This window comes from Sebastes fasciatus, chromosome 12 (genome assembly GCF_043250625.1).
Source record: "Sebastes fasciatus isolate fSebFas1 chromosome 12, fSebFas1.pri, whole genome shotgun sequence".
Taxonomy (NCBI): domain Eukaryota; kingdom Metazoa; phylum Chordata; class Actinopteri; order Perciformes; family Sebastidae; genus Sebastes; species Sebastes fasciatus.
Window position 1 is genome coordinate 27,518,280 of NC_133806.1, and position 11,261 is coordinate 27,529,540.

Consider the following 11,261-nt stretch of genomic DNA (forward strand, 5'->3'; position numbering starts at 1 on the left):
TTTTATGGAGGACCACAAGTCATGTAAATAGCAATAAAGGATTTAATTGATTAATAACTAATTGTACAATAAAAATAGACATTTATACATTTGTTTACAAATGTATTAATCTATGAATAAATGGACTAAAAAAATTAAAAGCAGTTATTTGACAGTTTAGTGGGCAATAAAAAGCTCAATAGGAACGCTCTCTCTGAAACCACCTGTGATCTCTCAGAGCACTTTAATTACAAAATGCTGAAAGGTTATTATGGATTTTTTGCCCAATGATGCCCAAAACATTCTGCCTACTACAGGTATAAGACTTAAGGACTCTGAACTTTAAATATTACAGTAAGGCGGGTACACCCTGAACAGGTCGCCAGACTATCACAGGACTGACACATAGAGACAGACAACCATTCACGCTCACATTCACACCTACGGGCAATTTATATAGACAACAATTAACCCAACCTGCATGTCTTTGGACTGTGGGAGGAAGCCGGAGAAACTGCTGGGACATATACCAGGGCTTTGTACTTCAACGTTTATAATGAGTTATTGTTTATAAATCATCACATTGTTCAATAAAGCATTAAAGTCGAAAAAGAAAGAGGGCTCCATTATTCCACACCTCTTAAACCTCATAGTCATCACTAGAGGGCAGCGTCGTACAGAGAACTCTTTCTGTGTGACTCAGTATGACTCATTGCTCTTAGCCTGTGGGCAAATATGTACTGCAGTCTTCATTGATTCATTCTAATGCCGCTGTGGTTTCAATTAATTAATTAATTGAAACCACAGCGGCAAAAATTGTGAAAATGTATAAGGGCTTAGAACATTATGATGGGGTATATGGTGGCCACTCTCATGCTCACGAATGTCTCATAAATTGCTCTAGCTATTTTTGGGTTGATACCATTTGTCATCACACAGATTTGGTGCAAAAAAATTTTACCACTCGAGAATTGATCAAAATGATCAGTAATCCCTCCAAAATACCACATTAAGACACCTAACATCATCTAACATCATCACACATGAATACAGTTGGGCTAATTGGATCCAGAAGAGTCTCAGCTTTACAGTAATACCCAATTCATGTAATTTCAAGACTGTTTATGGACCCCAGTATGCAGAAATATTCAAACACACCATTTTAGAATAGGCGAAAATAACACATTTATATTGCATTCAAAAAACGGCATGGTTTTAGCCCCAAACTGCATGTGATTATCATAAAGTGGGCATGTCTGTAAAGGGGAGACTCGTGGGTACCCATAGAACCCATTTTTATTCACATAGCTTGAGGTCCCGCAGGTCTCACAGGGTAACAAAGTAATTTGAACTACTTTTTCTAAGTAGTTTTAGTCAACTAAACGAGATAACTCAACAAAGTGAAACCTTGTGTAGGAATCTTCGTATGGATTTTTACGTCAGCCAAGAAGAAATTGCAAATTTCCTCCTCCGACAAAAGAAACACCCCGAAGGCTTAGAAAATATTTTTATAATACATAATATTTAGCAAATGTAGTGATAGTGCAGCTAAATAAACATATGAGGACCATTCAGTTCTGTTTTAACCTTTGTCCACACAGCAGCATTTTCCATGTATGGTAGTAACTATATGAATGCTTACCCAGGCTGGTATGCATGTCTAACAAGATGACTGGCCGTTCTATTTTTGCTGTAAGGTCTGAGGTTTCACACAAAATATGATGCCTTTTCTTCAGCTGTGTCTGCACTCCAGGGTTCAGGCCAGAAACGTCCTAATTTATCTGTATTCATGGACTTTCTGTAGCCCCACTCCGATCATCTCTCAACAACCACAACAACTTCCTCTAACAAAACTTTAACTCTGCAGCATATGAAGGAAGCTGATTGCTGTCATTTTCAATGCATTTTTGTTCAATAATGTCAAACACACATACAATGTGAATTAACAAGCCATTTTAGCAAGAAAATCCCATTTAAATATTGAATTTTAATAATCTTCTTATCTTCTACACCTGCTGCATCAAGCTAGATTCACCCTCACCCTTATCCTCTTAAGCCCTATAGGGTGCTGGAAGGTGTGGTTCACCTAGAATCTAGGCGAACCACACCTTACAGTCTATCTAGGCCCTAGATAGACATACTCAAAATAAATCAAGAATAGCTCCACAACTACCAGGTCTATATGCATGATCTTGGTCTCTATGGATAGGTAACACCTCAGAGAATTCATCCCCAGTGTCAGTAAGACTTATCCTCGCCTAAAATGTTTCCTAGATTAGACAGTGGATAACACCATTATAGCAATGATGCCATGCACAGAGATGCCACTGAATTCATTCAGAGACTCCTTGACTGCAACTGCGTCAAAGCAGATATAAATAACACAAAGCACAGAGATACTACAAAGGTTTTAGCTGGCAATAAAATACTATTGATATCCACTACAGGAGGCTATGTGCACACAATGGAGCCTTTGGCCGTGACATTTACCCTGTGCATCATCACATTCTACCATTGTGCACAGTATAAAATCAATAAAAAACAACTTAATTGTATAATTCTGACTCCAAATGGAGAAGTTTTGTTATAATAATGAATATGATCAAGTAAAACTTAGATAACAACAAATAAGATCAATAATGATGTACATAAGATAACAAAAAAGAATTCAAAGTCAAGTATGTACAACGTGCTTAATTTTGTAACTAAAATATTGAAATCATTGCCAAACAAGCATTTGTTTGGACAAAATACTTGGAGTGTTGTTTTAGTAGCGTTAAGGCCTCGTCTTTTAGAAACAATTCGGAAAAAAAGACCACCACAGCATTTTCTTAAGTTTTTAAAGGCAGCGTTTTAACACACAGCTCAGATGTTAAGGCCCTGACACACCAAGCCGACGGTCGGCCCTCGGCCAGTTTGGGGCCGTCTGGGAGCGTCTGTCGGCCTTGTGTTTGCAGTGTGTCTCACATTGTCTAGTCTGCTAGTCTGTTACTTGAGTTGAATCAACAAAGGATGTTCTGTCCCTGGGAAATTATAAAGCTTGGTGCCTCACATCAAATTCCCATTAAATTCTACTGGGCAGCCACCACAAGCAACCTTTCATTTTCCATCACAGTCTCTTCTCTTCTGCCTATCTCCTTATAGTTGTCTTTGGGAATTTCCACTCTTTTTATTAAGAGCAGAGGCTTGGATTCGAAGAAGTGCGCTTACACTAATCAGTTTCTTATGAAGAAGCCACAGGAAGGCCTTACAGAGTCTCTCAAGTGCAATTCCTAAATATTCTCCTTAGATTTCTTTCATCTCCTTCAAGCTACTCCTGATTTCTTACTTAATAGCCTCTTAAACAGGGCCTGCTTAGCAACCATGTAAAGTAATCCTAAAATCATTCCCGTTTGTTTTCAGTGGAGAGTTTACGTCCCACGGTGACCTAAAAGATGTTTCATAAGCTTTTTTCACCATATGAAAATAGCCAATATCGACTAGTGGCAAATTCATTTTAAAATACCCCCCTATTCATATTCGCCACGATCATTATTACTTATTCATCTGTTTTAAATCAGGCTTTTTTTCACAGAAGACATCTGACATGTCACAGCAGGAAAAGCACATGGTGTAAATAATTAAATGAATGATTCCATTTAGCTGCTTCAGTTTCAGGATGCTGGTATTGTGCATGTTGGCTCACTGTGACACTATCACACTGTCACATTGCTTACTGGGAAAAGAACAGAGCCATCATTGTAGATAATGAAAATTTAATTGAGAACTCATTTTAACATACAAAAAGGGCTGCCAACTTCAGATTTATTCTGCAGCTCACCGAGTAAATTAAGCCTGTTGCTTCATTGTTTTGGACGGCATAGCTATAGAGAGTCTCACATCACGTAGGCATGCGACCAATCACTTCAGCACTGCTGTCACTAATTAACCACCCAGTGGCACAGTGAGGAGAGAGGACTGATTCTGCTCTTAGAACTCTGATTGCTCTAACTGGTTTACCCTTCTCATAGTTGGCATGTGACCAAATCTCCCTTTAAGGTACATTTTTAACTGAAAAAATGGGCTATTAATTTGCAATTAATCATGATTAACTATGGACAATCATGTGATTGATGGCCAAATGCGCGGAAGCATAAAAGTATAGAAAATTGCCAGCCTTGTTCCTTACTAATTCCATGGTCACTACTGTGCCATAAAGTCTACTTTTTTGATGCCATTTATTTTTACTCTGTCATAGAGAAGTTACTTCACTTATATTCTATAGCACTGACGTCATAGTTATATTGAGATGTGTTTCTAATATTCTGACCCCCTCATGTATGTAAATGGGAAAGACAAAAAATTGGAAACAACAATGTAATGTAGTCCAACACCGCTTTAACTATGACCTTGGTAATAAACATATAATTGAATTCACACATTTCCAAGAAGGTCATCAAAAACGTATTTATATATAATTAGCTTTGTGAAAATAGATATTACGGCAGGGCTGGTGTGTTGCACTGCATTCGATTATTTGTATACACGGTGGCACATACAGTGAGCTGTCTGTTATACAGCCTACACTCCTCTTGCACCAAATAAGATGATTTTGTGTCTTGTGTGGGTGTGTGTTGACTCACTGTATTACATGAAATGCTGATATGCACCTGCACCACTAACTAAAGTAGCAGGCAAATCCCTGTATTTCACAGCTCTTACTAAATAAAGTGACTGCTTCTGGTTCCATTAGTGTATGATGAGGGAGTTATGCCATCTTTGTCCTCTATACACATGTCAAAATAGAGAATATTTTTTACTATATCCCCCGTCAAGGAGAAAGGCTTTAAAACACCTACACACAGCTCTCTGTGCAGAGCCAAACAGCCACTCAATGCAGCGTTGTGACATTTGGGCAATTTACGTTCACCTTTCTGTCTGTGGTTTCCCACAGAGTCCACTCAGACAGCTGGGGGCGAGATATTCATGTAACAGGGAATTCTTTGCATTTGCTTGTGATATAACATACGTCTATTGAACTTCACAGAGAATAATGGAGCTGTGTGCATTCTGGCCATGCAGGGATCTAAGGTGAAGGAAGCATGGGAGGATGGGGACAGAGTGTACGTCTAATGAACTATTTGCAGACAGTCAAAGAGACTTGTGGTTAAAAGGATGAGGCTTTCAGCAATCAATTATGCAAAATTAACTTTACAGAAAAATCTATTACACTTTCTGAGATCAGTATTTGACGGCCCGCTTTCGTCAGTACGCTCTGACTCATCCCTGTCATTATGGAAGTTCTTCAAACGTAAAAGTTTTCATTGCTAGTTTCTTATAAAAATGTGAGCATCTGTTGCTTCATTACACCTGCAAAATATTTAATTATAAATCAAAATCACAGCATGGTGATATGAAAGAGGACTCGATTTACCTGCTCGTAATACTGCACCTCAAAAATAGTCTGTGATTATCCCTGCAGGAGAAAATGGTTTTTTTTCCCCAACTGCTGAATTTCTTATCTTTGTTGAATAGTTTATAAAACAGACATACCTGAGCAAGAAGGATAACATTTGCTGTGTGTATACTGTATGCATATACCATAGACCATAGACCATAATCATTTTGCAGCACCAGTGAAATTGTTGGATGTTGGATCTTACTTTCCACTGTGGAAGAAATCTTGTTGTTTTTGATGATTATGATGAGATTTCATGCGAAAAGGCACACACGCGTAGCGGTATCCGCACCTTTCTGCCCTGCATCCTGTAACCAAATGATGAGATCAACATAGGCTAATGCACGTCTGGTTCATAAAGTCAAAAGGCGAACTGAGTTTTTAAATAAAATATGAATCAATATTCTATTACTGTAATGTTTGTGCCTTTTGGAGCCATGTTGAAATCAGTTGAGGAAATACCAAGCACCGCCCACCAGCTGGAGCAAACTTTCTCATTTTACAGCTAAACAGCACACTACAAGATGTTTCTGAAAACATTTGAGGAGAGAAATAGGCATTACAGTAACAGAATATTGATTCATATTTGATCAGCGCTGCCTAGTTTAACCGTTTGATCGGAGTCTGCGAGTGATTGACGGCTGCCTCTGTTCAATGAACAGCCAATAGGAACACTCTCTCTCTTTGAAGCCTGAAAACAGAGCCATGAGGAGGTGCAGACGTGTAGTTTTCTCTCAGAACACTTGAATTACAATATGCTGAAAGGTTATTATGGAATTTTTGCCAGCTGATGCCAAAAACATTCTGCCAACTGCAGGTTTAACATACAAAAGATTCAAAGGGGAGAGCAGCTGAGATTCTGGATCAAGTTGAGCTCCTGTGAACTCCTTAAAAGCAGGCACTTAATTCAGAATACACAAAGACAATATCAAAATAAAATAAAGATTATTTGATGTTACTTTCTTCTACGGTACATTTGGACCAATAAACGACGAGAGGGTCAGTGTCCTTGTGCAGATATCATAAATGAACTCACTGACAAAAAAGGAAAAGAAAAGAAAAACAAAGAAATGGACAAAATAACATGCGTCACAGCCTTGGTGAGGCAGCCTTTCGAGGCTACAACAACAGTGTTCCCTGTCCCTCCCACAAAAACCCAATTCACTGCATGAGACCCTCTTGAAGACAGGTTCAGCTCTTAGATTAGTGCCTTTTGTTGAGATGCTCTGTGAAAATGATGACAAAAACGATGACAAATCATCTCGTAAAAGGCCTCTAAATCAGAAGGTTGTTTCAGAGGCTGGCGGGAACAAGTAAGGCTTTTACACGATTCTTCAATTAATTCAAGCTTTTAGATTTACAATGTCTTATCAAGGATTCAGCGGGGACACTCAAGCTAAATGTTCGTCTATGTTTTGTCTATGGATACAGAATATAGGAGTGGTGCATTACTGTAAGTGCATGCTCACATATAGCTGTAATTCAGAAAGCCAGTGTTCTGAGTTTTTAAAACCTAATGTAACTACATAATAAAGTGCATTAAGGTGAATCTATTGCTGAGAAACCTTTTACCCTAAGTACCAGCAGAAAATAACGACTAAGATCTAGGACTACTGTGTATTGAAAGGACAGCAAACAAGCAGAGGTGAATAGGACTGACACGCTGTCGAGATGCAACTAAGGCTTCATCCATTACCATTCCTGCTGGCACTTTGTGCAGTTCTGGCTGATTCATAAGGCTTTGATCATCTTTCAATGGGAGCTCAGTGTTGAGTGATGGTTCTTCCATCGTCATGGTTCCCTTAAACAACTGAAGGAGTTCTAATAGTTCTAACTAATAGGAAGAGTGATATGTTTCAAGGTAAACAGAAACAAAATAAACAGGCTTTTATACTCTGTCTGCGTTGCCATAATATGCACAAACATGTCCTACCTTTTCCAGCTAATGACATTCAGTGATCTAATCAAACCTGCTGTTGAGCCCAAAGGATATCAGTTATGTCTGTGCATACTAAAGCCGCGGGTCTTTATCTTCATCATTACGAAGCGTGGGACGATAGATCACATGATCACGAGGCATATCCAATACCATAACCATGTCAGCCCTCGTAAAGCCAGCTGTTTGATCATCAGCACATTAAAGGAAGATGGAGATGAGAAACTGTAATGAAGGGGAAGACATGCTGAAATGTTTAATAATAGAGGAGGAAGGGGCAGAGTGAGAAAAGCCGGGGAGTGAGCAGAAAGTGTAGCGCTGGTGATGAAGGCATGTTTGAGTTGATTACATGTGTTTCATGTCATACCTTTCTTGTATCATGCCTGATCAATAGTAGTCGTGACCCATTAAGCCGTAAAGCCAGGAGTCATACACAATATGGCCAAAACTGTGTGGACAAATGGGTCAGGACACCTTTGTGTGCATACTACTTTGGGTCTGGGGTGTTGCATGCTTAGATCCACTGAAAGAAAATGCTGCAACATCAAATATTCATCCATCCATTCATCCATTTTCTCCCGCTTATCTGGAGCCGGGTCACGGTGGCAGCAGGCCAAAGCTAGGTTTATGCTCTGCGTAGTGAGGCCGGCGCGAGGTGCGCGCGCCAGAAAATTATCACAGCTTCCGTGTGGTGCGCGAAGACAAGTTGTCACAGATGTTTGTCGTGCATCCTGAATTTTTATGCCGACTGCGCACGCTGCACGTTTCATTTCAACATGGATGCCTTCGAGGGAAGATTTGGAATGAGATGTTCAACAATCACGTGTAATAATCTGATGTTCACATACAGTACTTCGGGTCATATGATGTAATTTTTTACAACTCCAGGAGTGTGTTCAGTTCACTTTCTTTTGCCTTTTAGTAGACAGTTAAGAGGTGGAAGTTCTGGTTATTTATTTGGTCATTTCGTTTAGTTACTACCAGCAGCGTGGAAGCGTTTCAATACCTAAGACTCAAGAGAATACAAAGAGTTCCTTGTTTAGGGAATTTGTAGATTTTCTGCTCCCATTTTAAGAGAAACTTCCTAGAAAACAGAATCCACACATGTTGTTCCCTGGTGAGTCATTGAGGAAATTTAGCTGAAACACTCTCTTCAGAGTGTTGAATCAATATCTTTTCATAATTTAATCAATAACCTGCCGGGCCCCCAAAGGTTTATTTGATCTTAAGTTTGATGACAGCAGAATATTAACCATGTTCCACACACACACATGCACACACCTACTGGTTTCCATTTGTAATGGGGACCGACTTTTTGATCATCACTTGTGAGGACCACCCGTTCTAGAGATTTTAGAGGTATGAAAAAAATGATGCAAACTTTCCATTGCTTAGTTAGCTTATACACATCTTTAAATATTTGCAACTAACAAGTATACCGAAAGTGTATTTGGTTTAAAGGCCTACTTGTACTTAATCTTTTGATCGAGATATACATAAGAAAAGTATAATTAGGTATTCTTTCCGTAGTGATTATCATCTTGAAAAAGTAAACTTGATGATTTTTCTTATCTGTCCCTCACTATCACAGAAGTACACAGACATAAAAGCACGCACAAACAGACACAATGAAAGGATTTTCTGAACTGTTTACACCACCAGTGGAGATAATTCCACTCTGACATTATGTTGTCAATAATCCCTGTGAGACTGTGAACAACACAGAGATTGTGTGAACAGGCTTTTTCACAACTTTGTCTGCTACGGCTGTTGTTAAATCAAAAGCTGAGCAGTGGGTTGGAAGTGAAAGCTGAGGAACCTGCTGTACGTTTGCATCTTGAATAACAGTTTTATCGAAGCTAGTGATGGCAATGTTGGTCAATCGATCTTTCACAGCTTTGGTCAAGACTGAAACATCTCGACAAATATTGAATTGATTGCCATAAACTTTGGTACAAACATTCTTCCTCACATGATAAATTGTAATAACTTTAACCAAATACCTGCAAACCTAATCATATTATTCAACCCACTCTCGCTCCCAGCTTGTCATATATACCGACGTTTGGTAAGGTGTCCCTATGTAAACCCACCAGCGGCGTTATTCGACAATCGGAGCAAGCTGTTTGTGTCCCGTGCGTTAAGTTTCATTTTATAATCAGCTAATCATTCATGTCCCGTGTTCACAATGTTCAGTGTCATTTTCACTGTAGAAACGTAGTCATTTTAAGCCCAAATATTTAGTTTTTTCCTAAACCTAACTAAGTGGTTTTGTTGCCTAAATCTAATCAAGTGTTTTTGTTTAATTCACAACATTAAACCTGTGTTTACTGCGACCGAAAAGTGATGCCGAGGGGTCTGATGAAACGTCAGTATGTGACAAGGTGGGTTGAGAACGTGTTTTTGGCTGGACCGCAGAGGGCACAAACGCAATAGTCTGTCACAGACTGATTACACGGACCAGTCATATACCTGGTTTCGACCGAGTCTTGTTTCTGCCCACCAAGCAGTGGCATCTTGGTTCACGCCCACCGCAATGACCCTAGTCGGAATACGCTACTGTCCAGTTGGCCTTTCTCACAACAGACATTTTGATTTGTCACAGCAGGAAAAGCACGGGTGAAACAAATATTTTAACTCAGGCTCAGTTCCATCAAGTTCCACTCAGTAAGCCATGACAGAGAGCCAGAACGCACAACAGCAGGACTGTGAAACCAGCTCACCTGGTCATCAACTAACTCTAGTCCAATGAGATGATTCTCTCCAGTGTGTGTTGCTCTTTAGTCTTGTTTTGACTGTGAACTCATTCCTAGAAAATCAAGAGCATCTGACAAGAAAAACTGAAAAACACTTGCAGATGACATTCAGATTTACCACTTCGATTAGCCTTTTTGATTCTCATGCTCCTCTCTTTCCGGTTGAGACAGAAATAAGGAGGCAAACAATGGACTGCTGTAGGAAGTCATGACTGTGACATGACTGCAATTTTATCTGAAAGCACAGTACATTTCTCTAATTAGCAATTTGTCAAAGCTTGTGTCAAAGGCTGTGATGAAGTTTGCAAAGTTACACAGTAGTTTATTGGATTTAATGGAGCATCTTTGATTATTCTGAAGACACTGAGACCGCTTTGGGATTGACATGAAAAGAGGGCTCAAAAGGGTTTGGTTAAAAGCATGGTATAATTATTATAATCATCTTCAGTGTGCAGCCTGGCAGGAATTCTAAAACCCAGATCACAGAGTATTTCCTTCATTTGGATTATGGTTATGATGATGAGAAACTGTTCCTTTTTAAATGACTTTCATAACTGTAAGAACACTGTCCAATTACAGAAGTTGACCTCAACAAACTCAAGTTGAAGGGCAGAATACTCGATCAGATGAGCAGTTAGACCTTGGATAAAAGGTCACGCTACTCATCAAAGAGAAAATGCAAATGTTGAACTCCAAATGCTACATGATTCATACTGAATTCAGCATGTGAAACGTTGGAAGGGAAGTCATTGAATCTATGCAACACATTCAACAGAACCAGGACGACTATACCTGTGGATTTTCATCCGATTTGACTGTTATCAGGTCACTAAATGGGCCTTATCAGTCACTATAAGCACCATAGATGAGGGTCATTATGGGCCTACTACACCTACTACATTGTTAAAGTGAAACTTAAAAGCAACACGTTCCAACATGTTGTAAAACTGAATGAAACGTTGAGTTTTGAACACAACAAAAAGGCTTCTTTAGGTTTAGGCAACAAAACAACTTCTTTAGGTTTGGGCAACAAAACTACAACTTCTTTAGGTTTAGACAAAACCTACAACTTCTTTAGGTTTAGACAAAACCTACAACTTCTTTAGGTTTAGGCAAAAAAGCACTTAGTTCAATTTAGGGGAAAACACTGTGT

At 39.2% G+C, this 11,261-nt stretch overlaps 1 protein-coding gene across 1 annotated transcript in view; it reads left to right on the top strand.

Annotated features, from left to right (window-relative positions):
- Positions 1–11,261, top strand: part of tgfbr2b (transforming growth factor beta receptor 2b) — a 233,139-nt gene that overhangs the window by 185,447 nt on the left and 36,431 nt on the right. The gene's annotated exons all lie outside the window — the stretch shown is intronic.